Raw genomic sequence first — 27,513 nt, forward strand, 5'->3', positions numbered from 1 at the left:
TACAACAGGGGAGGGACTGGGGAATGAGCCCGGAATGGGGGTGGGAGGAGGAGGGAGAAGGTGGGGCTACGGGATGGGGCTGGGCCTGGCTCCTGCCTCAGGTACCTTATGAGGCTTTGGCTGCCTGGGAGGTCCCATCGCCTTGTGTTTGCAGGCCTCAGCGGCCTCTGGGGGAGGGTTAAGAGGAGATGTTGGGTGCAGGTGCAGGGGCAGGTGCTGGGAATTGTGGGGAGCAGGTACAGGGTGCGGGTGGCTGGTGGACCGCTCCATAGCTGTGACCATGCACTCCATGACAATTGTGATTGAGGAGCAGTTGGCCTCATGCTGGTGTGACATCTGTTCCCACATTTTGTGCCTCAGCTCCCATTCAGCCCAGCATTCCTAGTGCTCCTCCTTGAAGTTCCAGTTGAAGGAAAGGAGGAAATCCAGGTGTTCTTGCACCAGGTCCTTGCGGGGTTGCCTTTGCCTGCGGTTATCATGAGGTCGGGAGGATGGTGTGGGGGATGGTAGACACACTATGCTCGAAGCTGACCCAGCTGTGAAGAAAAGTGACAGAGGCAGTCATCCCAGGAGACACTGTGTATGAAGCCTAGCCCTAATCTCAGAGCCGACACTGAAGGTCTTGGTTCAGACAATGGCAATGTGCTTTGAGCAAGGCCATCTGTTGCATAGACAGCAGGCACTTTCCAGCAGGGGCACAGATATCCCAGGGGAACCACGCTACCCTCCCACCCCGGGGACCAGCAGGCATGGGAATGTGCTGGCCAGGAGCCTGCAGGTGGGAGGGGGGATGGACTGGCTTGGTTTGCTTTTGTGTCCCTGGTCACACCAGGTCAGGCACTGGAGGCATCCCACAGAGAAAGAACTTCTATCCCTACCCACTGGAAGAGATGGGACAGGCTGTTGGGGGAGGTGTATGTGAGTGGCAGAGGCTTCTTGCCAGAGAGTGTGCTACAGGAGTCGCTTCCTCTTCCTCCCCCTGGCAGATTCCCATACAGGGGATCGGTGTTTGCTGCATCACTGTGCTTGATGGGGAGCAGATGCTGCCCGAGAGTGAAGGCATGAGCCTGTGCCGTGTGCGGCACTGCTGTATGGCTCCATGACCCCAGCCTCCTTAGTGGTGGCTTGTCATGGGAAGGTGTCCCCCCATGGAAACTGGAGTAACGCAGGCCTCTCCTGGAACCTTGTGAGAAGGATTGAGGGGTTACTGTGTGAGAGCGTCATGAGGCTGACTGCTCTGTACTGGTGCTCCATGTGCACCCACATGCTCAGGCTGTTGTGCAATCTCCAGGCCAAGAAGGCTGAGAAAGGAATGCACAGCCCCTCACAGCGGGCCACCTGCCCCGCGTGTGTATAGGGAAAGTGATGGAACTCACCTGAACTGCCTTTTCTGGGTTCATTCGAGCCCTAGGAGACATCCTGGGAGGGGGGACCAGCTCCATGCAGAAGACGACCTCCTGGCTAGCATGCATGGTGTCCAGGCTGGCCTGCTCCTCCTCCTCCTCCTCCTTCTTGTCCTTTTCCTACATATCCTCACCCTGGTGGAGGCTGATGACGGGCATGTCTTGGCTGGAGTTGACGAAGGGGGGGGGGAGTAACCGCTCTCTCTCCCCCCCCCTCCCAGGATGGCATCCAGCTACTCATAATAGTGGCAGGTCTGTGATTGCTCCAGAGTGGGAACTTTGTTCCCTGGCCTTTGTGTAGGCCTGCCACAGTTCTTTACTTTTCATCTGCACCTGGACCAGAATGCAGCTGTGCCCCTTAACAGCCAGGCTGCTAGCCATCCGGCCATACACGTCGGCATTTCGTCTCCTGGTGCGGAGATCCTGGAGGTTGGTCTCCTCGCCCCAGACCTCGATGAGATCCAGCATCTCTGCACCAGTCCAGGCCGGTGCCCTCTTTTGCTTCTAGCCAGGGGCTTCAGAGGTGGCTGCAGGTCACATCTCTTGATCCTTTCAGACCAGAAATTAGGGGTAAGTTTTTAATTAGTGAGTGTAATTAACCACTAGAACAGTTTACCAAGCATCCTGGTTGATTCACCATCACTGTAGATTTTTAAATCAAGATTGAATATTTTTCCTAAAAGATATGCTCTAGGAATTATTTTGGGGACATTCTGTTTGATTAGGTGATCACTGTGGTCCCTTCTGGTCTTGGAATCTCTGAATGCATTTCCCCATCTACCTTTATGGGACAATATGGTAACACAAATTTCAAATATGGTGTGAGATTTGCCTTTTCTCCAAGGTTTTGTGGTATCTTTTGTGGATACAAACCATTGTGTCGCAGTGTTCTACACAGTTGCAGTCACAGTAAATGATATACTATGCTATAAGTCTGTGGGTGTTTTGAATTCTCTATTTCCCACACTGCCTAGATTTACTTGTCACTAGTTTCCTGCCTGATAACTGAAGGAATGAGACTATATTAGGAGTGGCAGTCTAATCAGTGACCACTCTGGGCATTCATTGTCACAGCTGAAAATTCATGAATGAGCTGCAATGGGTCAGCAACTTGCTAACATATCAACTGAAGTAGGAGGTTCCAGTGCATTGGAGCTCTACTTACCATATGTCTGAGATGTTCCTGGAATGGCAGGATGATAGAAACAGTATCTAGAAATAGAAAAAAACACAAGGAAAGCCAGGCAGACGTCCTGCTTTTGCTCACTGCAAACTTATTGAAAGTTTAGTTGTCTTTTGAGACTGTAGTATCATTCACCATGTCACAAGGATGATAAGAACATAAGAACATAAGAACAGCAGTACATCTAGCCAAAGGTCTATCTAGCCCAGTATCCTGTCTGCTAACAGTGGCCAGCACCAGGCACCTCAGAGAGGGTGAACCGAAGACAATGATCAAGCGATTTGTCTCCTGCCATCCTTCGCCAGCCTCTGACAAACAGAGGCCAGGGGCACCAATTCTATCCCCTGGCTAGATTCCCCACAGCCTTTTATGGACCTAACCTCCAGGAAATTATCTAGCTTCTCTTTAAACTCTGTTATAGTCCTAGCCTTCACAGCCTCCTCTGGTAAGGAGTTCCACAGGTTGACTACACGCTGATGATGCAACAATGTGTCTTTCAGCAAAGCAATAACTATGATCACATGTTTTCATATTTCCATTCAAAGCATCCTCTAAGAGGCAGGCACAAGTATATATTATAAGCCTTAGCTACAACTACTTTTGCAGATTTACAAACAACAAATAAATACAGGGTAAGCACCACATTGATTAATAAAGACTACCAGAATTGCGACCAAAAAACAAAGACACAAATTCAGCAAAGCTTGTGCTGGAAATGTGTTCCAACTCTATTCATAATGAGACTTAAAGCATGCTCTGATGTGTTGCTGAATCAGACATAAAAACATGGAATATCAATTAGAAAATTTTAACCATCAACAGCATAATTATTTTGAATATTTGAACTTAAAATATCTTATGGCCAAAATACTGGTTTGATGATATTAGAATGAAAAAACTGTACATGGACAAGAAGATTTATTTTTATTTCTGTAATGCTATTACAGAAGATTTGGGAATTCCAATACTGGGCATCCAGACAGAGGATGCAGATGGAAGGTGAGGTTGGGGGCAGTTGGCTGCATTTTAAAAATGTGCTACCATAGGAAGCACTTGAATAGATCGGCTAAGCTGGTAAGTAATGTTAAAAATCAATCGTTCTTCTTACGATTCCATAAGGTGTGCATTGTTGTTTATGCATTCAATTGGAAATTTGAAGTGATGCAAAAAGAAATGTTTATTTCCTAAAAGACACTATTTTGCATAGGTGGATTGAAGGCGATGCTTTTTTTGGTTAACCAGCAAAATTCTTATCAGATCCATATTATTACAAAAAAAATCTACAGCTTCATGAGGTTACACATACAAGTCTTGCTGGGCTGAACCAGCAGAGGTGTATTGACTTTGTGTCACTGTAAATTAAATGGATCTACAGTCAAATGAAGTCTTAGCACATTGGACAGATATTTTCACTGGATTAAGACAGTAACAAAATACAGTATTGGGCTTCAAAGATTGCTAAAAAGAAACAAAGGATCCCATACAAACTCACTTAATGTACAGCCAAAATTGCAGGCTATATAGCTATGGTATTCCTAGAATAGTTTGCATAGAATCAATTAGATCTGATGTCATAATAAAAACAAAAATAATGTAAAGGTGGCAGTAATAATTATGAAAGTAAAATGAACCATTCTGTCTAGGTTAAAGAAAATTCTGTCTAAGATGATGGAAGGAAAGACCAGATTTGTATTTAGGTGCCTAAATATGTAAATAGACCCCCCATGGACTTTTTAAAGGTCCTAGATGCTTAACTTCCATTCCTTTCATCGGGGCTACATCTACACTATGAGTTTTCTCGGCAAAAATATGCTAGTGAGGGACTTATTTGCATGAGTTGCAATCTCATTTGCAGATTTTCTTCCGATCCATTTTTGCGCTAGGGGTTTTTGCGCAAAAACAAGCAGTGTGGATGTTTTGTTTTTGCGCAAACCCCCCTTTTTCTGCAAGATCCTTATGCCCCAAAAAAGGAGGTATACTGATCTTGTGGAAAAAGGGGTTTTTGCTCAAAAAGAAAATGTCCATACTGCTTGTTTTTGCGCAAAAATGGATCAGAAGAAAATACACAAATGAGATTACTACTCATGAGTCCATCATTAGCATATATTTTTGCTGAGAAAAGTTGTAGTGTATCTGCTTTTTTAGTTACCTAAATACCTTTGAAATGTGGCCCTCGTAACTTCACAGTAAACCAGGGGTGTCCAAACTTTTTTCAAAGAGGGCCAGATTTGATGAAGTGAACATGCGTGAGGGCCGACCATTTTGCCTGACATTCTTTGAACCATTAAAATTAAATGCAGATTAACTATTATATGCAAAGTTTATTGCAAACGGCAAACGACATAACACCAACTATACATGTTGTGTCCAAATATATTTATAACTGATTTAGACCAACTGACATTAACTGAGATTTTACAATGTATTCATCTCAATTGAAAAAAAAACTTGCCTACACTAATGTGAAGGGTGAAACTGAGATCTGGACTGCAGTACATAGGCTAGGTCTGGTTCAAAGGCAGTGGTTTTGATGCGCAAAATGTCACGCAGGTGAGAGTCACTTAGTCTTGTCCTCACGCGGTTCTTGTTAAAGTTCACAGCAGAGAATGTCTTCTCACACATATATGTTGAGCCAAACAAGCTCAGCATTTTCTTAGCCAATGTTCGAATCTCTTGAAACCGGCTCTTATCCAGTTGGCGGTAAAAGTTCACAAGAGAGAGCTGTTGGTGACGACTGCGTAACTCGCTGTCACAATGCAGCTCAATGAGCTCGAGCTGCAGCTGATCTGGAGCATCCTCGGGGTCAACAGAGAATGGAGAGGAGAAAAGGCTGATCTCCTTTTCAATAGCTGCAAAATCCTGAAAGTGCCGTTTAAACTCCCCAGCCAGAGATGCAATGTCTGCTGCATACCTGCTCGTTTGCGCACTGATAATGTCCTGTGGAAAACTGTTCATTATTTCCTGCAACGCTGAAAAATGTATGGTATTGGGCTGTGTTTGTGACAACTGCCTTATGAAAAGTTGCAGCTTTGTCCCAAAGGCTTTGAGGTGTGAATAAAGCTGGTTCACCGCTGCATCTTTCCCCTGAAGACTCGTGTTCAGTACATTCAGATGCTTTGTTATGTCAACTAGAAACCCCAAATCAGCCAGCCAAATAGGATCAGATAGTTCTCGCATTGGTTGTCCCTTTGTTTCCAAGAATTCTCCGATTTCCTTTCTGAGAGAGTAGAAACGCTGCAGTGCAGACCCCCGACTGAGCCATCTTACATCGTTGTGATATAAAACATCTTTGTATTCAGTCTGGATGTCCAGTAGAAACTGTTTAAATTGGCGGTGGCACAGGGCTTTAGAGCGAATAAAATTAATTGTCTTTAGCACCGGTTTCATAACATGATCATATTTGAGATGTTTAGCACAGAGAACTTGTTGATGAATGATACAATGGAGTTTAATAGCTTTGCCTCCTTCTTCGATCACCTTGTTACAGATTAGGGTTGATAATCCACTTCGTTCACCAACCATGGCAGGTGCCCCATCAGTAATAATCCCAGTAACTTTGTTCCAAGGCAGTTTCATGTTATCTATGGCGGAACTAACAGAAACAAATACATCTTTTCCTCTTGTTTGGTCCGTAAGGCTCTGGAGGTCAAGTAGCTCTTCAGTCACATTCATTTCATCGTCCACCCCTCTCATAAAAATCAGCAACTGAGGTGTGTCAGATAGGTCCGTGCTTTCATCACAGGCTATTGAAAAGAAGTCAAAATCCACTCCTTTGGATGTCAACTGTCTCTTAATATCTGATGAAATCTCTTCAATTCTCCGTGCTACAGTGTTACGAGCCAGGCAAATGTTGGCAAACTCTTGCTTCTTCTCAGGACAGATATTCTCAACCATTTTCATAACGCATTCTTTGATAAAGTCACCCTCAGCAAAAGATTTGCAATTTTTAGCAATTAACGTTGCCACCTCATAGCTCACCCTTGTGGCATTTTCATTTGACTCATGGGCTCTTATGAAAAATTTCTGTTGTGACATTAAAACAGCTTCAAGTTGCTTCAACTTTTCACTGCGGTCGTGCCCTGTAAGCTTGTCGTACGTGCTATGTCTCGACTGGTAGTGTCTCTTGACATTAAATTCCTTATAAACAGCCACAGTCTCTTGGCATATCAGACAAACACAGTGATTCTCTATTTCAGTGAAGAAATATTCCACTTTCCACCTGTCCTGGAAGCGGCGGCCCTCACTGTCAACTTTCCTTCTCTTATTTACAGTCGCCATTTTTTTAAATTGACCAGAAGGGGAAGGGATCATGTGAGCGCAGTGCCAGAGGTTTAATACACTGCCCAAGTAATACACTGCACTAATACACTGCCCAACAAGAATTCTCTTGCCTTTGTGGCTGTTTGTGGCGAAGTCTCTAATGATGAGCTCCATGTGCCTGAGCCCGTTTGTGGCGAAGTCTCTAATGTTCGCAGCTCCACGTGCCTGAGCCCGCCAGGAAGCTGACAGTGCACAGGGCAAGCTGGCCTCACGGCGGCCCGGGGGCAGGGTGAACCCATAGCCAAGCGGGGGAGCGGGGCTGCGGACGTGCCCTACATGGAGGACTTTAGGACCGCAGCGGCTGCCATGGACGGCGGCGGCACGGCCGGAAGCGGCGCCAGTCAGAGGAGCGCCGGGGAGCCAGGAGAGGGGGAGGAAGTGGGGGCTGTCCCCGCACTCTCAGCCCCAAAGCGGAGTGCAGGGGCAGGGTTTGGGACCGCAGCGGCGGCCCGAAGCGGCGCGCTGAGCGCGCCAGTTAAAAAAAGCACCGGGGAGCCGGGAGAAGCGGGGGGCCGTATTAAATCCGACCGCGGGCCGCATTTGGCCCGCGGGCCGGACTTTGGACATGCCTGCAGTAAACAGAACAGTCATGCTCAAGACAACACAATTTATTGTGTGGTTAATTAGTTCTGCAGAAAAAGAAAGCCAAGCACAACTATCCAGGGAGATTATAGGAGAAGTAATGCCAAGTACTCTTGAGCTATTACTACTGGATGGTAATGAGCAGAACTGATTCTGATGTCATTTAAATAGCGATTACGTTGGTACAGATCAAGTGCTGCCACATCCAGTTTGCCCAACTGGAGGGTTAGGCCTCAACCCCAGAACATAGCACAAGGTAGAGTGAGGGGCAGAAGTCTAGGTACCATGTTGGGGACATGGAACCTATGAGAGGCGAGGTGAATGTTTGGAACTCTCTACATACCTCTTAGGGCAAAGGAGATGGTTTCAGCATGACAAAAACTCAGAATGCTGAAGTTGCAATCCCTTATCTGAGAACTTCAGGAGCAGGAAAAGTTTAGCTCAGTTTCTATAAGTGAAGAAAAATGTCAGGAGTTATGGTAATTCAGTATCACACCCAAACTGAATAATTAGATATGGGCAAAGCCCATTGATTCCAGAGGAAAGTAGAAAGGGCCTAAGGAAAGCAAACAGCTTTGAGTCCCACACAAGTTCGACAACTCAGTGACTGACCAGTTTGCCCACTTGGATGGTAGAAACAATAAGGGAGGCAACCCACATACCTGCTTCCCTGGCAATGTGGGGTCCAGCAAATTGAACAGGTTCGAAAACTGTCTTTTTGGAGGAGAGGAATATCTGCAAATTCCTGTCCTCATCTCAGAGGGTTTACATTTTCACACTGCACAACCTTTCAATGGCAGTAGAGAATTTCCCATACAATATATCACCAAGCCACGTATCTCATCTCAGTCACTTCATTTAATGTGAAAAAACATGCAGTGACAGAATAGAGCCCTGAGATTAAGGCTCCTAGCACAATGCAGCCACAAGAATTTCACAAGTGAGATTTGCTTAACTGGTCACTAAGTGTTAGCATTGCTCTGAAGACATATGGCTGAAAGTGCTTCTCTGACCATAAAGAAACAGAACTGTGAGTGCAGAGAAACTGCTTGACAAGCAAACTCTCTTTTGTTTAATAAGGCTCTTCATACTTTTGACCCTTGAGAAATCTTAATTAAAGTTAATGGACAAATCTTCCAGAAAAAAAAATTAAGTACTTAAATGTTTCGGTTTTGCTCCGAGTATGCAAAAAAACCTTCTCTTCCCTCACTGGCCTTGCCCCAAGATAACATAACCTTCAAACAGAATTATACACATATTGACAGCTTTCAGGCTTGCTTTGTGTCCCAAACCTGATGGGTGATTGGCAGAGTTTCTGGGCCATATTCACCATTAGCATGAACAGGAGCAGCTTCAATGAAGTCGATACATCAGTGATGAGTATATTATAAGAATAATATAGCTAGAGTTGTGACCACTTGCACCAGAGATGGTCATAAGTTGTTACAAGTCACATTACAGGGCTCATTGTGCTAACCTCTGCCAGGACTTCAAGAAAATGATCATTACATTATTGTACAATGATACTCATGGAATGTCAGTATCTTAGATACAAGAAGTCCCCGACTTGCGATGTGACTGGTTCTGGGGGAAGAGTCACAAGTCAGAGGTGTCATTACTTGAACCCACATTTATGGTAGGCACCGTGTGCTGTCATAAATGCAGGCCGAGGATGTAAGTCGGGGGTTTCCGGCCCCTTCTACACTTACAAAAATGGTTTTAATTGGGGGGGGGGGGTTGGAACTCAGGTGGTCGCAAGTCGGGGGTCTCCTGTACCTACGTGGCCCCCCATTATCATCACGTTGAATTACCTCACAAACTTTTAATGAATTATCCTTCCCACAGCTGAGCTAGATTCATTTTATAGACAGGGGACTGAGGCACAGAGAGACTAAGGCCCTGATCCAGCACTACAAGTCACGGGGAAGGGCCTAAATCGTTTGCAGAAAGTCATAGAGGAAGCCTATGGCAGAGCAAGAAACTGAACCTAGATCTCCATTTAGTCAACGGAACAATTAACCAAGGGTTGTGACGGGTTCTCCATCACTGACAATTTTTAAATCAAGATTTGAACATTTTTTCTAAAAATCTGCCGTAGGAATCAATTCACGGGAGTTCTGTGAGCTAGGTCATAGAGGAGGACAGGCCAGACAAGCACCAGGATCCCTTCTGGCCTTAGAATCCATAAACCCCATATTCCAGGCTAGCATCCTAATCACCAGATCGTTCTTCTCCTAGTGCAGATCTCATAAGGGGTGCCTTGCAGCTGCCACGTTTTAAAGAACATCTATAAATACTGAGGTCAAGATGCTGGAAGAGAAATTTGATTATACATTGCTACACTATTTGTCATTTCTAAAACAAAATTTGGGAAGCTCACATGAGAAACACAGAGCGACCTTGCAGAGTTAAGGAGAATAATTCTACATGGACAGCCATTAGAAAACACCAAACAAACTCTACTGGAGTTACTAAAAAGGGTAAAATTGCACCAAATCATAATCTTTGTGTGGCAAAGAGCACTGCATCTTGACTTCAAACCCGAGGGGAGAGGAGGTCAGAAATGTGAGACATCATCTACCCACTTCCCATTTGGGTGTTGAGAAGTGTAAAAACAGTGCCTGAGATGTTCTATTTTTGTTAGATAAACTTCAAAAACAACAGATAGTCTGGTAGCACTTTATAGACTAACAAAACATGCAGATTGTATCATGAGCTTTCGTGGGCACAGCCACCTTCTTCAGATGCCCACGAAAGCTCATGATATCATCTACATGTTTTGTTAGTCTATAAAGTGCTACCAGACTATCTGTTGTTTTTGAAGTTTATCCTGTACAGACTAACTCAGCTACTCCCTGAAACTTCTACTTTTGTTAGGCACCTCTTATTAGTGGGCTGCCACTCATATTATTTTGAAATTGACCTGTGGCACCACACTTTGAGTATGTTGCAATATTACATAAAACATTGCAAACTGCACTGTGCTCAGTATGGCACTCTAGAAAAGTTCTTAAAAGGGTGCACAATTCATAAGTGACTCCGTTTGGCAATATTCAGAAATGTCAGTTCAAGCATAGTCAAGTGTGTCAGCAGAAAAGGCAGTAAAATACCAAAAAGCAGATAGAAAGTGTTTAGTGCATAATTCTAGGGATCTATCTTAGCACTATTAGCACATCACAATAAACCACACAAATCAGTTCTCAGACTTATGAGCAAAGACAAAAATCTTAGGACCAACAGCTAACAAACTTCCTGAGGCAGAGATCTTTAACAACCAAGTAGATAGAAGGTTATCTCTGAAAAAGAGTTTGACTGAAAATTTCAAAGACACAACGGGCTGTCATACACCTGAAGGAAATTCATGAAATTCCAGTGAAATAACTCAGCAGTTGCAGTTTTTGAATGGTATGGGTCCTTTTCATACCCTCTGGGCTGATAGGATGTACTTGTTGATACCAGTGATGAATTAGGGTCTTAATTGACAGAGTGAAAAGGATACTATTGGGCTTTTGGGCTGTTTTATTAAAATAATAATAATAATGTATGCATATTAATATGTCTAATTTTAATAATCAGCCCAATTTTTTATCCAAAAAGCAGAAATCAGCATTGGATTTGAAGAGGAGCTAGCCCCTTGTAGCTCACCCTTTGTGTCCCCTTGTAGCTCACCCTTTGTGTCTTAAAGCAGCATACAGACTAGTCTAATCTACTCCTGAGAGTCCACGATGCCAGGAGACCATTCCATCAGCTGTGATAAGGAATACAGAGGTGTTGCTGCCACACCCGCTATGCAGAGGGCTGCAAGGACATGGTGGATAGAAGCTGCTGGGTAATGAACAATTATCCCATCTGGACAGATGTATTCTGTTCCCTGTGCACTGGTGGGGCATTGCAAAGGAGCCAAAGTGGAAAGGATTATGGGGCTGAGTGTGTGTCATGTGGAGTTCCGCCTAGTGGTTGACTGGCAGTTGCCAATTTCTGGCAAGAAAAAATTGACAAAAATGTTAACGTGACCTTTTTTGTACTCTCTGCTTCCCTTCTTGCCTCCCCCTCCACCTCTTCTGTCACAATACAGAAGTTTCTTATCTGCTTTCACCCTCCAACCCCTCTTCTTGCCCCATCTGGTCTCCCTCATCTCCCCCCGCCTCCAATCCAGTGGTAGATGGGGACCTTCTCTGGGATCAAGCTTAGGCAGTTTCAAAGTATCTTCCCCTACTGAAGTCCTTTTTCCACTTGGGAACCTTGCTCCAGACTTTCTAGGTTCCTGTGGTTGGAGTCCTCCACTTCTGCAGACATTCAGTCTAAGTTTCCTGTAAAGGTCCAGTTTTTTTGTGGCAGTTCACTATGGCCAGATCCTGGGTCAGGCAAGGTCTTCACTGCTCAGCTTCTGGTGGGTCTGTTAAGTCCTTGTGCACTGTGCATGCATGTCAACTACTTCTCAGCTACTCTGCAGCAAGTGTCAGCTCCTTCCAGGAAACAGCCGCTTTCCTCCTTGTTGCTGCCTCTTCCTGTAATAAGCTCTATTTTTAAAGCTTGTCTCCTCCAGCCGGAGTAGGCTCTAATGTTCCTATTTACTATTGGTTGAACCCAGAGGAGGAGCTTAGTCTTCTGACTGGGAGGGGCCTTATGTGGGATTTTTAGTCTTTTGTGGCATTCAACCAACATAAGAGAGCACAAACAGTGATCAATGAGAAGGGGCTTACCAGTAGCTTGTATCTGAGGGAATCTATGGTCCATTTACATGCCAATGCCTCTTTCCTCAGTAAGAATTAGTCTCTCTTCCTGGGGAAGGCTTTCTATTTTGATGCAGGATTGGGTGCTTCTCACCTACACAGTCCTGTGAAAGCAGGACACCAAGGTTAACATCCAAGGCATCCATCTAGAATACAAAAATCCTGGGAAAAGATGGTGACAAAGTATGTTAGAGCCTGTACTTGACTGATTATTGTCTTAAAGAGTCTGCCTCCCACTGGTATCCTAGACAGCTGCTAATTTACATATTTGAGGGGTTAGCCGTGAGACGGCTTCCGGTAGGAATCCTTATATTGCCCTCATATGTTGTAGGTGATCTTCCCAAAAGGGGATTACCGATAATGATATCAAGGCAGGCATAGTCATATCAATAGTGAGTGCTGAGAACTTTAGTATAGAATCATAGAATCCTAGGGTACATCTACACTACATGCCTCTGTCGGCAGAGGCATGTAGATTTGTTTGTTCAGCAAAGGTAAATGAAGCCGCGATTTAAATGATCGCGGCTTCATTTACATTTACATGGCTGCCGCGCTGAGCCGACAAACAGCTGATCAGCTGTTTGTCGGCTCGCCGCTAGTCTGGACGTTCCCCCTGTCGACATCAAAGCCCTTTGTCGGCAGCCCCGGTAAACCTCATTCCACGAGGAATAACGGCAGGGGGATGTCGACAGGGGGAACGTCCAGACTAGCGGCGAGCCGACAAACAGCTGATCAGCTGTTTGTCGGCTCAGCGCAGCAGCCATGTAAATGTAAATGAAGCCGCGATCATTTAAATCGCGGCTTCATTTGCCTTTGCTGATCTGTCTAATCTACATGCCTCTGCCGACAGAGGCATGTAGTCTAGACACAGCCCTAGGGTTGGAAGAGACCTCAGGAGTCATCGAGTCCAGACCCCTGCCCAAAACAGGACCAATCCCAACTAAATCATCCCAGCCAGGGCTTTGTCAAGCTGGGACTTAAAAACCTCTAGGGATGGAGATTCCACCATCTCCCTAGGGAACCCATTCTAGTGCTTCACCACCCTCCTAAGGAAATAGTTTTTCCTAATATCCAACCTAGACCTCTCCCACTGCAACTTGAGACCATTGCTCCTTGTTCTGCCATCTGTCACCATTGCGAACAGTCTCTCTCCATCCTCTTTGGAACCTCCCTTTGGGTAGTTGAAGGCTGCTATCAAATCCCACCCCTCAGTGTTCTCTTCTGTAGACTAAATAAGCCCCAATCACTCAGACCCTCCTCATTATTCATGAGCCCATTGAAAGATTGCCACTGCATCGTATGCCATAATTGAAATAATGATATCCAATAGGGGTTGAAGAGTGGTCTTCTGTTGCAAGGTGGGGGGATAAGGAAATCTGCAAATATCCTTTGGTGAGCTGTATGGTTCTAAGACATTTCACATATACTGCACAATCAGTGGCAAGACCAGGAATAAATTATTATTATTATTATTGTTACACAATAATTAAGAACAAGATCTTGACTCCTGTTACTTTGCTCTAGTCTCTAGATAATGCTACCTTCCTATGAGCACAGTAACTTAACAGTTTAATTAATAAAACATATTCATCATTACAAGTTGAACCTCTCTAGTCCAGCACCCTGAGGGTATGTCTGCACTACAGGATTTTTTCCAAAAAAATTTCAATTATGTCCACACTGAAGTTGCATTCATTTGAAAGAAAATTGAAAGAACAGAGGGTTTTTTCTGGCATTGGTAATCCGCCTTCTACAAGGAAGAAGCCTTTTTGCAAAAGAGCTCTTTCAGAAAAAGGCATGTGTGGATGGGGAAGAGGGAGTTCTTTTGAAAGAAGAGGAAAGAGGAAAAAGCACAGGTGTCCTGGTGGCCACTCTGTCCATAGTAATCAGTTTAAATGCGAGAGAGCGTCCATTCAGTGCAGACGCTCTCCTTCTGAAGAAGTTTTTTTGGGAGATCTCTTCCGGAAAAGCTTCTTCTGAAAGAAGCCTGCAGTCTAGATGTAGCCTCAGGATCTGACTGGTACCAAACCAGAGAATTTGCCAAACCATGGGAGGTCAATATTGTCTAGCAGCATTGCCAACACTTCCACTGCTTGCTGGGCTCTTAAAAGGCAGTTGGGGTAAATTAGAGCTAAATCACAGCATAGAATACTGAGAACCAGGACTGGTAGCTGTAAACAAACTTTATGGGACTGCAGGAAACTTGGCTACACCCATGATAAATTGTGCTGGATCATTTATGTTGCCAGACCAGAGAGTGCTGGATTTAAAAGGTTCAACCTGTATTTCAATATAAGAGGTTGAGGGTTAAATCAAAAGCTGAACAGCAGCAGAGATTTTAAGCAGTTTTATTTCTGTAAGACAACAGGCATTTCCAGCAATGCCTATAGCATGATACAGCAGGTATGACTGGAGAGAACATAGTGAACGTTTCTTTTTCTACAATTTCCATGATGTCTTGCAAAGTCGCCATGGTTAAAATGGTTGTGAAAGACATTGCTCATCAAGAATTAAGAAACAAACCTACCCTTTCCTCCTGAATCAATGCCATGCCTGCATCATTTGGCAGTTTTTGTTACAGTGCTTCAGATTCACTTTTCCCTCTGAGTTGTATAAGAATTTATCAGCTTCCTCCTTTATGATTTCCACTGTCACCAAAAATGTGTCTCTCTTGAATACCAACACTTTTTTTTTGCCCACCTTAATTATAGATGTCCCTACCAGACAGCATAGCAAGAATGTCCAGTTTTACAGTGACATTTCCATTTGGTAGCTTGGGTGCCCTTGTATGGCAAGTATATGTTAATTGAAGGATACATCCCATGCAGAGCTCTCACGATGTCAGTGTGTGCTATGCCCCTACATTCCTTTAAAATCACTAGGATTGGCTAGTTTTCAAGGAAAATTCCCCCAGACTTGCTTAGACAGTGCAAGGGAAGCAAGCACATTTTGTGCTTCAAGTCCTAGTCATTCCAGTTATTATAGGAGTGAGTAAAATCATAAATTAATGTGATGGGAGGTAAATAATTCAAGAAATTATTTAACTGTTTTGGTCTTAAAATGCAATATGAGGCTATTCTTGCATTTATAGGGAGTCCATTTGTGACCTTAGTTTAAAGGTAAACTGAAACATTAAGATCCCAGCTGTAATGTACAGTGGACCCCCTTCTGAAATTATCACTTTCCTTTGAGAACTTGAATGCACAAAAAGTGCAAGTTTGGCCATTTGGCCTTTAGCCTATTATTGCTAGCACACATAATGGCTGCCACTTTTGCTGCTTAGGAAGCCGTGTAGCCTCTATTTCCTTTTTATGCATTCTTTTGGGTGCTACAGCATAAGATACGCTGAAAATTTAGAGGTCAAGCTGATACATTACATTTTACCCTGGCCTGAAAAGTAGGCAATTACTGCAAAAGTGAGCAACAAACACCATTTGATCTGCAGCACTTTCCTCCCTCAGCACAAGAGATGTATTTTGCTTTCCTCCCACAAGATAATATAGTGACCATAGAGGACCTCAATCATCAGTGAAAAAATCAAATCTCTTCAATAACTACTATCATACAAATATTTGTTGATAAAGACATGAAGACTCGTGTGCTTAAACATCAAACTGCTCAACGCGAGAGCAAGGAAACAGAGGGAGTGCAATAAGAAGTTGTTCCAGTCTTGCCATATTTTCTTCCCATGTACGAGAATTAGGTTTATTAGAAATCTCATGTGTATTAAAAAGCCTCTAGGACTCTTTCAAAATACCTGGTCTCAGAATTATCAAAATCCTTCCCCCATGCATAATTCATCATAGTCATTTGGAATAACAAACAGGATCGTACATTATTTAGTGTCGTAACTGTTTGACCCATGCAGAAGGTCAACATCAACAGCTGTAAGGCTACGTCTAGACTGCATTGCTTTTTTGGGATACTGGAAGTATCCCAAAAAAGCAAGGAATGCGTCCTTTTTAAAAAAAAAAATTGAAAGGATGGATGCACTCTTTCACCATCCCTGTAAACCTTGTTCTATGAGGAATAAGGGATGGCTCAAACGAACACTTTCTTTCGCAATTTGGTGCCGTGTAGATGCTCCAAACTTTGAAAGCACCTCTTTTGAAAGTAAATCGGAAAACGATACGCAATTTATGCACTGCAAATTGTGTTTCTTTTTCTGATTTAACAGCACGGTATAGATGTAGCCTAAGAGAAGATGGGTTCACATAAGTGTCTATAGGCAAAACAGACTAGAACTTTCAGAGTCAGTTTCTTATTTAGGCACGTTATTTCCTTTTCTCGCTTTTTCTTGCCCTGTTCACACATACAGATTTTACCCTAAAATACATACAACCTGTAAGGAAAGACTACTGACCTTGCCTAACTTAGGGTTTCATCCATCTCCCATTGAGATCAGTGATAATGTGTACAGGCAGTCCCCGGGTTACGTACAAGATAGGGACTGTAGGTTTGTTCTTAAGTTGAATCTGTATGTAAGTCGGAACTGGCGTCAGCCGCTGCTGAAACTGATCAGTTTCAACCGCGGCTGAATCTGGATGCCAGTTCTGACTTACATACAGATTCAACTTAAGAAACCCAGGCCCCCCCAAGTCAGCTGCTGCTGAAACTGATCAGCGGCTGATTCCAGGAAGCCTGGGGCAGAGCAACACTGCCTCGGGCTTCCTGTAGTCAGCCGCTGGTCAGTTTCAGCAGCAGCTGACTTGGGGACGCCTGGGGCAGAGCAGCTGGGGTGCTGCTGGGTTGCTCCAGTAGCACGGCTCCTCGGCTCTACTGGAGCAACCCAGCAGCACCCCAGCTGCTCTGCCCCAGGCGTCCTGATTCAGCCACTGCTGAAACTGACCAGCAGCGGCTGAATCAGGATGCCTGGGGCAGAGCAGCTGGGGTGCTGCTGGGTTGGTCCGGAGCAGCGCTGCGGGACCAACCCGGCAGCCCCCAGCTGCTCTACCCCAGAGATAGGCAAGAATAGCCTGGTCTGCTGGGGGGGGCACTAGCTGCACTCCCCTCCCCCCAGCAGACCAGGGGGACAGGAGCAAAGCCGCGGAGCACGCCCGCAGCGGGACAGCCCAAGCGTGCCCAGGCTGTCCCGCTGCGGGCGTGCTCCAAGGCTTTGCTTCCTGTCTCCCTGCAGACTAGGGAGACGGGGAGCAAAGCCTCTGAGCACACCTGCAGCGGGACAGCCCGGGCGCACTTGGGCTGTCCCCCTGCGGGCGTGCTCAGCGGCTTTGCTCTCCGTCTCCCTGGTCTGCAGGGAGATGGGGAGCAAAGCCTTGGAGCACGCCCGCAGCGGGCATGCTCCACGGCTTTGCTCCTGTCCCCCTGGTCTGCTGGGGGGGTCCAGCAAAGCCGCTGGACCCCCCCAGCAGACCAGGGACACCAGAGCAAAGCCGCCGCCTGGGCGGCTTTGCTCGTTTGCCCGGGAGCAAAGCCACTCAGGCTGCGGCTTTGCTCAGGTGTCCCTGGTCTGCTGGGGGGGTCCAGTGGCTTTGCTGGACCCCCCCCCAGCAGACCAGGGGGACAGGAGCAAAGTCGCCCAGGCGGGGGGAGTCCCACTGCCTGGGCGGCTTTGCTCCGGGGCAAACGAGCAAAGCCGCCCAGGCAACGGGACTCCTGCCGCCTGGACGGCTTTGCTCGGGTGTCCCTGGTCTGCTGGGGGGGTCCAGAAGCTTTGCTGGACCCCCCCCAGAAGACCGGGGAGACCGGGAGAAGCTTTTCTCGCCCAGGAGGACACGGGTGGCGATCCGCCGCCCGTGAGCTCCGGGGCGAGAAAAGCCCCGTTCGTAAGTGCAGATCCGACATAAGTCGGATCCGCGTAAGTCGGGGACTGCCTGTAATATCATCTTCTTTGGAATTCTGAGACACAAAGAGTGAAAGCAGAACAGATCCTGGTGTTCCATTTTCAGCCATGTGGGTGAAATTGAGAAGGCCACCTCAATGACTATTGCATCACTTATGTCTCACTAAATGCATTTGAGAGTCCTGTGTATCTGTGACCAATTTATTAACTGTAGCTTCAAAATTCTCTGGTTAGATCATTTGCAGTCAGATTATATGTTAATAGTCCTGTTTTATTGTGACATATTCTCTAATCTAATAGTGCTTGTCTTTCAGCCTGTGAAGTGAGAGTTATTTGTACCCCACTTCTAAAACTTAATGAGCACATGCGAAGGTGTGCAAAACTGTTTTTGAAGATAAAACAGAACAGTGAATAGAATAAAATGAAAGTTACTCTCAGCAAATTATAAACACATGCTTGGTACCAGTAAAATGGAAAACATTCCTCTGTTCTACTCATTTAATATCAGTAAGTGCTCATGTCCAGTCCAATTATTATCACCTTGTAACTGGCTTTTCGTGTCTCCCGCTACCCACTCCCAGTATTGCTGTATACAGTAAGATTGTATTTTGTGAGCCAAGAGTTCTGCCGGTATAAACTGGGAAAACTCTCTGGATTTTAACAGAGGGCTGCTGATTTATACCAGGGAATTGGTCCATTAATGAATATCAGTCATTACAAAATGACTTATTTATTCGTTCCAGTAAAAGAGGTAGCAGAGGTTGTGACTTAAAGTTTCATTGAGTGCTTATATTCTACAAAAACTAATTCAATAATCCTTGAATGATATGAATATTCTATCACAATTGCTGCCATGATCCAATTTCATTATAGGTCGTTTAATTAATAGCTAACCCTAAACCATCACATTTGAATGGAAACATTAATAACCCAGCCATACCTCTATTCTCCCAATTCTTGTGAAGAAAAAAACATAAATATACATACATTGTTTATATGCCTGCAGGCCAACTGAATATATCTTAGTGCCAGTCGAAATAAGACAGTTGAACACTGCTGAAATTCTACTGAAGTATCTAGCAAAAGGCCTGGGGAAAAGAACACAATAAGTGTTCAAGAACATCTCACAATGTAATAATCAATGTGTAATATGAGCTGGGGGTTAGTTAAATAAAATGTGAAAGCTGTATTAATGAATCTTTTTGCTGTCCAACACAGCATTTCATTTTCTTTCATAGGCTGCATAATGCAGAGCCTGGGAATAAATTATAGATGAAACCCCCATCATATGTTTATAAATACACTAACATTAGCATTTTACTTCCTCATAAATCTGCACCAAACATTCAAGCACAAGATAGAAAGCCCTGTAAAACAATGATAAATTCTCGGCTTGCAAGCCTTGACTAGTGGCCCATTCATTTCTACCGCTGTTCTTCAAACATTACTTCCTTCGCTCATGCCCCCTCATTTAAAATCCATTTTAATTTAAAGATGCTCGATGCACTCCTAGTGGTACATTTACTCATCCTAGTTATACATCATGGAGCAGGGAAAAGAAAATTGTTTAATCTAGAGATATGGTTCAATGTGGTCACCACTGAACAGTGGAGTAATTACCAGATCAGCTCCGCTAAAAATGCACTCAGGGTGTTCTGTGACCTATCATCTTCTAATCTGCATAGTGAAGTATAGCTTCATAACTCTAAATTGCTGACTTAATTAAAACCAGGACCTTTCTGTCATTTAATTACAGGGAGAAAGGTTATTGCTTAAATGCAATTTTCCAAATGTGATTTCTTAACAGTTATTAACTGCTTCACCATCATTTATTGTTTCAGATTTTTCAATTTGAAAATAGTCCCTGTGACAGAAGTAATGACTTCATGAAAAACTCAATCTAGATGGAGCTGAGCAGACCCATTTGTTTCTCGTAAGTAGAGCAGACAGAAAACTTGAAAATGTCACAGGAGGATCCTGTGATTGCTCTCACTTTACAGGAGTAATTACGAACCAAGAGGTTGTATTAAAGGTGAAGAAAAGAGGTTTATGACAATTTCGAGGGTTTTTATTTCTTGCCAAATATTGTGCTTGCATTATCAACTCTATCAAGAGAGACAGAGATTAATAATTATTACCTTCTCCCAGTCCAACAAACAGTACTGGGTCAGACACCTAAAGATGTTTGCAGATTTTCTGTTGACTTGAAGAGAAACTGCTAAATTAAAAAAAAATATTCCGATGTAATTTCCCTCTGCAGACAGAACTCCGGTGTTCTCTTGAAAAGCATAAGCAGAAAATTTAAATGCTCTTCAACATAAGATTTAAATGACAGTTCATTAACTAAAACAAGGTTTCTCATCCACAGGATGTTGATACAATGAGTCCAATTCTCCTCTCACTTAAGTCAGTTTCTCTCCATTCAGGGGAGAATCAGGGTCTATGCCTTCTGTGTTGGGTAAGACTGTGGCCACTAACACTAAGTCCTGTGGATTAAGAAGGCATTTTGCATGGATGGAGAAGTGTCTGCATTTGGCATAATAAGTGGAGTTGTTCCAAAAGTCTTTGGGCCCGGTTTCAGTATATGCTTCAGCTCCTTTGTGCTCCTTTGGTATGCCAAACAGCCATGAATTCATCTTAATTAGCCAGTCCAGTCAGTCAGATCTGCATTGCTAGTGTCCGAAGATCTGGCCCTGTTTGAGTATAGCATATAAACAGGTTAGGGGAGAAAGCATTTTTTTCCCTCCAGGTAGTCACAACATATAGTTGCTGTCAAGGCTGATTCCCCACTCTGGCATGATAAATACAGAAGTGTTGGCCTGCAAAAGTACCCCAAAACCTTATCATTCCAGGTTTTGGTATAATGCTTCCCCCCAAAATCTTAAAACCCTAAGACTGAACCCATCATTCTCAGCCCCAACCTACAACAATGATTTAAATGAAGAAAAACAAAACCTATCTGAGTTAAGGACCTGAGCAACACTGGATAAATCTTCTGCAGGATAAATACAAGCTATTATTGCACCTACCACCAATACTGGCTTTTGCACAGCATTTTTTTTTCATTGTTCACCCCTCTTGTTTGAACCTTCAGTGATGAGCATGGGCAGTTCTTATGCACCCAGTGTCACTTCCTCACAGAATAGATTTTGGCTTGCAATGCTATGGCCAGGAGTTCTAAACAGGCATTTGTAGATGTCAAGGTAAAGAAAAGGTCAAGAAAAGAATGGAAATTTCATCTTGACAGCTGTTTGTTATCAAGATTAGTATTCCCCACTTGGTCATACTAAGAATGTTTGAATTTTAATTACATCCCATTTGGTGTGATGAACAGCCTTTCCAAAACATGCATGAAAATAATGAGCAAGAGGTATCCCAGATCAGAGTAATCATTGCTATTAAGGGGCTTTAGGAAAACAGTGAGGGGTGGCATAAGAGTTGGTTTTTTTACTGAGAATTAATTTATTCTCTTCCCTCCCGTTTTCTGTAGGTATGGAGGCTCCAGTCTTGCAATGAGGACCCTGCAGATAGACCCCTGAATTCACATGGCCGCCACTAACATCACCTGAGAGAAGCCCTGATTATCAATCTAGTGTTGGGGCGATGGCAAGAAGCACTACAGATCTATCAGGTCACTAAGCGTGGAATATCTCCAAGTATCATTTGCATAATTAATGAGTGGCCGCTTTTTGCACAAGAGGCTTTTGTGCAAAAAGGAGCCATCTACACTGCTCCTTCTTATACAAAACCCACCTCTTGCGCAAGAGCAGTTCTGACGCATTTTTTCAGGAAGAACTGCTCTTGCACAAGAAGTGGTTTTTGTGCAAGAAGGAGCCGTGTAGATGGCTTCTTATTTGCAAAAGCCTCTTGCGCAAAAAGTGGCCGCTCATTAATTATGCAAATAAGACTCGACGATATTCCACACTTAGTCTCATTTGCATATTACTTGCGCAAAACCAGTTCAGTGTAGACATAGCCTCAATGTGGTTCACTGTCCTTTAGAGTGGCACTTAGACCACATACAGAGAGAGATAAGAATAAGGGAGCTCTACAGTCTAAGCTGAAAGCCAGCTGGCTTCATAGCTCAAGGTATAGTCTAGCAGCTCCTATGCTACTTTCCAGAGGGCCCAGGTTCAAATCTACTTAGTAACAGTTAGTATATATAGCTTCACATCATCCCTGTGAGGAGAAAATGTATTATATTCCCCTATAGAGGATAAGTCTACACTACATTCCTCCTTTGAAAGAGGGAATGCAAATACAGTGGAGCAAAATTGCAAATGAAGCAGGGATTTGAATTTCCTGTGCTTTATTTGCATAATGGTGTTCAGGTGCTTTTTTGAAATACCCTCTTTCAGAAAAAAGAAAGCAGTTTAGATGTGGTTATTTCAACCCTCCCCCCTTCTTTTGAAATAATCCTAAAACCTAATTTTTTAAGGAGCAAAGGTTATTTCAAAAGAAGTTTTTTTTTCTCCAAAATATCCCCGTCTAGATTGTGATTGTTTTTTTCCGAAATATGGTATTTTGAAAAAGCGTCCAGATGCCATTATGCAAATGAAGTGCAGGAAATTCAAATCTGCGCTTCATTTGCAATTTCACTCGGCTGCATTTGCATTCCTCTCTGGAAAGAGGAATGCAGTGTAGACATACCCTTACAGAGCAAAACCTGATACACCAAATTTCAAAGTGACATGGTCAGACAGGAAGTCTACAGAGTAGCATGAAACTTAATCCAATTTTCCCATTTTAGGGTTCTAACCACTGGATAATCCTTCCTTCCTGAGCAAATAATCACAAAAAGTTATTTTTATGACCACTTTTTCTTATTTCCTCATTTTAAAAGATGTCCATGAAGTAATGGTTAAATTCACAAATGTATTTCTTCAAAATCAGTCATTTTCTTGTAATTAATCCCTGGACTATAGAGTGGTTTATTGCAAATATTCACAATTTGTGTAGTGTTGGTTGGTTATAAGGTAATTTCATACAATTTCTGTTCCCTGATTGAAAGCACAGAGAATATTACAATTCAAAATTTGTGCTGTATTTATGACTATGATTGTGGTATTGCCCACAATGTTCTAAGTGTTTTGAACCATAAAAGATACCACCATTGCCCTAAACATAATTTGACTGTGTAATAACAATTTATGCTATGATGGTTACTCAAGCAAGTCACATGGTACTGTTCTTATACCTGATTTGATGATTTACACAACCAACCAACACTGTGCACACTGAAATGTATACATTCATGTGTATACAACATGCAATTCATTTTCAGCCACTATTCAAGCATTCTGGTTCAAGTTTTCTTTTTGCAAGTATCTGTGTTAGCAAAGCTTGAACCCTTAAATGTTGGTGTTTAGCTTTGTTTGTGTAGTGGTGGTGAGAGACACCTTGTTTGAGCATAGGTGAGTGTGTATTACCCTAGAACTGTTGATGGCACAGGAAAGAACAGAAATCTGGAGGGATGCCTTGAAGCAAAAGGAGGAATGTATGAAGCTGAGGGAAGAAATGGAAGTGTCTGAAGAATAAAGGAGTGGTAGAAAGGAAAGGCAGAGGCACCCAAGGGAGAAAAAGCATTGACACTAGAAGGGAAGATATAGAAGGAACAGTGATAGAAATGTAGCTGTGTTAGTCTGGTGTAGCTGAAACAAAAAACAGGACTATGTAGCACTTTGTCCTGTCTTATAGAAGGAACAGAAACTGTCACTGGAATCAGACTAAAACAGGCCTGAAGAAGCAGTGCCAAAAAACACTGAAATGACAAGGAATTTAAATGCAGGCGGTCCATCCAGCCAAATGACTTGAGAATTGGAGATTATATTTTAATGATGCAAACTGTCATCTAATCTGTTTAGTTAGAAAATGATATTATTGAATTCTATGGTACTTCTAATAAAATGGTGGGAGTTTAACTTTCGGAAATGTTGTGAACTCATTTGATATCAGAAGAAAACTTTCTCTCTGTGAAGCAGTGCAGGTTCCCAAAGAAAGCAATGGGACACTTAGCTGTATTTAAAATGAGATTAGAAAATAGATAGCAATGGGCAATCCCTCAGTGGAAAAGTATAGTTTGGAAATAAACTTTTTCCAGTCCAATCTTTATGAGCAAGACAAATCTAGCTGAAGCTCTGCAGAGCCATCTGGGAAGACTTTTGGACTTTTGGATTGCATGAAGTGAAAGAGATTCAGTAGAGACGGTGGCCAGGGTATTTAGATGCCCTGGTACCTCTGCCATCAGACTCCAGTGCCTGGCTGGGGAACCCAGGCCCACCCATTAAACTAAGTTCCAGGTCAGGAACCCTACAACCAGCTATCCAGGTCTGTTTAGTCTGCCCCTATTGCTGTTTTCCTGGGCTCCTTCCTACCCATTGCTACGTCTAGACTGGCATGATTTTCTGCAAATGCTTTTAATGGAAAAGTAGCTCAATTTGTGTAGCTTATTTTGAGTTAAGCCCTGCTGTGTAAATGCACCCTTATTGACCTCAGGTCCTCGTTAACCCTACCCGGGCTGGTGGAACTCATAACACGGTCACCAATACCTTCTTTCCGCAAACTTTTCCCAGACGCCGTTTAGCTCAAATGTCCGTGCATGGATGACTCACTCAGAAACTCTAACTTGAATGTGTCTGTCTTCAGTGGAGAAAAACTGGTGCAAAGTAGTCTCATATAATGAAAAAGAAAATGATCTAAACACTGGCCTCTGCTTTACCAAGTTAAACTGAAATCAAGAAAAAAACCTGAATTAATTGAACATGTAGCTGGGATCCCTCATTTCCCCCACAACAGAATGGAATCCGCAAGTAGAAATGCTCAACATCAATGTTGTTGTTGTCATAGGGACAATCAACTTTTTGATTTTAGGAGAATGGAGAGCAAAGGGGAAAAAAGTGCTCTACAATTATTAAAGCTACATCTACACTGCAGATCTACCGGAGGTATCCTGGAAAAACTCTGCCGTGTCCAAGAAACGCATATGCTTTTTTGGAACAATTTCCGAAAAAGCAGACACGTTCTTTCGCCATCTCTGTAATCCTGTACAATGCTAAAAGAGGAGGTTTTTCCAAAATTTGGCCCTGTGTAGATGGGCCAAATTTTGGAAAAGCCTCTTCTGAAAGAAAAGCGGAAAAAGATATGCAATTGCGATTCACAATTTGCATATCTTTTTCCGACTTTTCTTTGCAGTCTAGATATAGACTAAGATACTACATTCGGGGTAACCCACTAACACCAAATCTAGCCATCACTTATACCTTTGCAACCTTAATGGGTAGAATTTGAGCCAATATCAGACTCTTATAAAATTGTATACAACAGATTTTCTCTTAATTTTATAAAAGCAGACACCCAAATAGCAAAAGAAGGCTGTAAATTGATTAACATTCTTTTCTTTGATATCCGACAGTCCCAATCAACTTCTTATCATTTGGGAATAGATCCCCTGCCCACCTATGCAAGAAGACTTCTTACAAATATATACACAGCTTTGGTTTTATAATTCACAACAGCTATTTTCTGTGGTGTATGAGAGAGTGTGTGCTTACAGATCAGCTTATCGTTCTGCTTTCTGGTCTTTCCATGTTTCCCCAGGAATAACAATACAGATCCATCACAAAAACAACCCATGGATTGCTAACCATGCCATTATTCCAGGATATCATGGACACTCTATTAATAGCCTGAAATGCAGAATAAGCCTTTTTTTGGTAATGTCCTATAGTTTTCTCATTTGATAAACTTGCAACTATTCTGTTTCCATTTAGGATTATTCAGAAGTCAAAGCTCTAGCTATTTTTGTTGGCAAGATTCAGTTTGGAAACTGCAGAATCTTAACACTCTAACTGCATGTCACTGTCTCATCACAATCCTAATTCTATGTTCCGATAATAAAATTTCATTAGTGTCTGCACATCTTTTGCCTTACCTTTGAAGTACTGTCTTGTGCTGAAACGATTAGCAGTACTTTACGTCATATCACTTGACTGTTTGACAGCCCTTGTGAGCGAGCTAAATGGTGAGAAATTAAAATTTCTGACAATTTCCATTACCTCTAAATTGCTGAGAAATTAAAGGATATTTACTTTTACAAATATTAAAGGTTGTTTAAAATGTAAACTGACTTCATTTCATTAGATTCCCCAATGTGCTAATTCAAAATGACTACACAACCTTATTTGAATAAATTACCAACTCATTTTCCCCAAAACAGAGAACATTTCCTCCAGGCTGGGTTTTTGACTGTTTGTGTCAGTGCAAAAAGAAAATAAAAACGTATGAATATTTCAGAACAGAAGATCGGTGAATTTCTCCCTTGTTTCATCAGAGGAGAATAATGAGGTTTGTTATTCGAGGATACTGATTTTTAGTAATTCACCAAGGAGCATGCCATAAAATATTGGTTTAATGATATAGCATTAGCTTACTTTGGGAAAAAAATACCTGTGATTAAGTCAATGAACTGTTTTTAAATAGCATGACATTGATTAGTTATTTGGAATGGGATGTTAAAGGCCATTTGTGCTCTGCTAAATGGCAACTGGTTGGGAGTGGACGTTGGAGGGGTAGTTCAGTAAGGTACTCCATTCACAGGGTAACATAGGTGCATTATGGCAGTGGGAAGGGAGGCACTGGCATTGCTCTGAAGCATCAGGTACTGGTTACTGCTGGAAGCAAGAGGCCAGACTAAATGGACCAAGGCTCCGATCCACTGGGACAAATCCTGTGTACTTAATGGTGTCTCTCTCCGTGTTCACAAAGCATTGCTTTGAATTCTCTTTTTACTTTGTCCTTCGTCTTCCATTGTAGCCGATCAATCATAGGAAATTGTTTTTAAGGTTATTACCATACTTTGATAAGGTGCATGCATGTCTGGGTGGAACACCATGCCTAGAGAATAGTCATCAGTGGCTGAAAGGGCATGCCAAGTGGGGTCTCACCGGGATCAGTCCAGGGTCCAGTTCTATTCAATGGGCAGGTCTAGACTACATTCCTCTGTCAACAGAGGTATGGAAATAAGGCACTTCAAAAGTGCAAATGAAGCGGGGATTTAAATATCCTGCGCCTCATTTGCATAATCAGAAAGTAAAACCACGATCTAGACACGGTTGTTTTGAAAACAGCAGGCTTTTTTGAAAGATCCTGTACTCAGGAACCATTTTTGAAGGAACCGCATCTAGATCATTAGCTTCTATAAAACATGAGAGTCTCTGAAAGCTAACTTCAGTTGTATAACCAAGATGAGCAAGGATGAATTTTAAGCCACTTCCTCCTAACTTTTTTTACTCTCCTTCCTTTCTTTCAAGGTGATCAGGATGTTTGTCCTATAGCCAAGTGCTAGCTAGGAACAAGAAAAATACTTGAAAAAAGGTAACAGAGCAGCGAATTCATATTCTGAGTTCAAGAACAGGAAACCATAGACTTCCCATCAACGGCCACGATTCTGTATTCCATTTTACATTTAAGCTAAACAATCTCTTTCATGAA

At 43.1% G+C, this 27,513-nt stretch overlaps 2 long non-coding RNA genes across 3 annotated transcripts; one reads left to right on the top strand and one right to left on the bottom strand.

Moving 5' to 3' along the window:
• On the bottom strand, nt 1-3,433 carry LOC112546782 (uncharacterized). Its single transcript, XR_003090487.2, has 3 exons — nt 2,569-3,433; nt 1,377-1,952; nt 1-536 (listed from the first exon to the last, which is right to left on the bottom strand). It is a non-coding gene; the product is annotated as an uncharacterized LOC112546782 (long non-coding RNA).
• Nucleotides 3,133-27,513, top strand: LOC112546781 (uncharacterized). Of its 2 annotated transcripts, none has more exons than XR_003090484.2 (7): nt 3,133-3,218; nt 3,534-3,660; nt 19,866-19,957; nt 21,515-21,655; nt 25,794-26,044; nt 26,240-26,367; nt 27,333-27,513. It is a non-coding gene; the product is annotated as an uncharacterized LOC112546781 (long non-coding RNA). The 2 variants fall into 2 exon arrangements; XR_003090485.2 differs by having other exon boundaries at nt 3,148-3,218; nt 3,534-3,585.

This window comes from Pelodiscus sinensis, chromosome 4, assembly GCF_049634645.1.
Source record: "Pelodiscus sinensis isolate JC-2024 chromosome 4, ASM4963464v1, whole genome shotgun sequence".
Taxonomy (NCBI): Eukaryota; Metazoa; Chordata; order Testudines; family Trionychidae; genus Pelodiscus; species Pelodiscus sinensis.